Consider the following 2,196-nt stretch of genomic DNA (forward strand, 5'->3'; position numbering starts at 1 on the left):
TGTAATGTATTATTCACTTGTGTCTGATGTTCTGTATTGTGGGATTGGCTGTAACACAAGTAGAATTCTCTCCCTGCGACATCTGAGACAAGATGTGGGTTTGGCATTTGCTGTAAAAGATCAAACGTTCCAGAATAATTATGATCTTGTAATAAACCGCAGAGCAGATTATATCCCTTTATATGAGAGTTTCCTGTATGCTTAGAATTTGCTGAGCTCGCTGTGAGTTTGGGATAATATTACAGATAGAATTAGGTACAGGTTTAGGGCTCATTCTAATGTTAGGTCTGGTATTAGGGTTGGGGAGATGTTGACCTTCTAGATTTCAGTTATGGGGGGTATTCAATTGTCAGCGAGATTTGTTATACCGCCGCGTTAATCAATTTTCACGCTGTTTTTTTTACATTTTCGAGCGTGTTAACTTTACCCGCAGCTCAATTATCTTTTTAACGCAGTGTTTTTTTCAGGAAACGGTCCTCTCGCGCTCCAGTAGAAGTTCTATTGAGAGGAGGAGATTCGATTGCCAGCGAGATTTTTTTTGTCCCAGCGGCATAAAAAAAAAAAAGTCCCGCGCGGGTTTTTACCTGGTAGAGTGACCGTTATTACTTAACACAGCGTTAAAACTCGTGCAATTCAATTAAAAATCTTTTCAACCACGCCCTCGCACGCTAACGATTGGTCCTGAGCGAGTTTTGTCGTGGGAGTGGAGGAGGGTTTAACGCGGCCATCTTGACTATATACAAATTAATGCAGCCATCAGCTAACAGTGTTAGATGTAAGTCAGATCTAGAGTTAAATCTTTAATGTTAAGGTTCATATTTTATTTGAAGAAGGACAATATCAATAACCAGGGCACAGACAATAATTATTATTATTAGTGACATTTATTTATATAGTGCCAACATATTCCGTAGCGCATTACAACACAGTAATAAAACGAGACTGAGGCAAGTGTACAATACCTTATATTCTCCGCTATCTCTCATTGGCACGCCTGGTGGTGGGTCCTTGTTCTGATGGGGCGTAAAACCTTATTTATCACAAAAGAACTGCCCCAATACCTGACGGAAGGATAACAGTTCATGGATCAATCACAATATTGGGGTTCGCTCCACATGTGCTCCCCACATCCATCACTGGAGATGAACAAAATTTGCAAATCTGTTCTGAGAAGTAGGTTGTAAAAGTTTAAAAATTTGCTGTTGGATTTTGGCCTCACGTATTCCCAGTCCTATCAACTGTGACGGAGCGATCGCTCCTGAATGCGGCGTGAATTGGCCGCGGTCTCTAATGACTGTCATTCGGGCAGGTACAGTATTAACCCAAGTTATCGATGCTCTACAGGGGGTCAGCAAAGCTGGGCACATCTTCCCCTCTTAACAAACTTGTTTTTATGGTGTAAGAACTAGGAGCTGCTTAGACTATTGTTTAATTAATATCTCTTAAGGTCTCCTGTACCTTTGGGGGTAAAGTCTTCTCTAGCCGAACACACTGGAAATTTATCTTTTTCTACTAAGTTGATTCACTAAGGACAAATCTCTCTTCCTGCTCCAACACATTGGGGGGGATTCAGTTAGCGGACGGTCTGGAAACACTTCTCTGCGGAGACTTTTACAGAAATCTTCCCTCAATTTTCCTCACCCCCCATAGAGGTGCAAGGAGCAATGAGCGAAGATTTGTACTGTAATCGCTGCCAATGTGCGCGGTACGATGTCCGCGTGTTACATCCCCGGGAACTGAATTCCCCCCATGGAGTTACAGACATGGGGATCCAAAATAAGGCTGAGTAGATAAAAGTGTAAATGTTGTAACATGTAACATAGGTAATTGTCATCTATATTGAAATTATATTATATTTACTGTTTATGTTAATGAAATTATATGATTACATTACTGTACAAGTAAAGATTCTGTTTCATACATATATATCTTCATTGTGTTCATGAATTTATAATGTCTTCAGGCACGCACCCAGGGGGGGTTTCCTGGTCTCTGGAAAACCCCTGTCCTGCCTGGGGGGCCGTATGGTTACAATGGCCCCTCTCCCGGGACCAGTCACTACTGCTTGTAGTTGTCAATCATCTCCCAGTCCCCTGCAGTGTGAGCACAGCTCTCTGTCTGTCCGCGCCCCGTCCTCCCACACGGAGAGAACAGACAGCACCAGAAGAAGAAGACAAGACAGTGTGAGTGAGTGAA

Source organism: Mixophyes fleayi, chromosome 6, assembly GCF_038048845.1.
Source record: "Mixophyes fleayi isolate aMixFle1 chromosome 6, aMixFle1.hap1, whole genome shotgun sequence".
Taxonomy (NCBI): Eukaryota; Metazoa; Chordata; class Amphibia; order Anura; family Limnodynastidae; genus Mixophyes; species Mixophyes fleayi.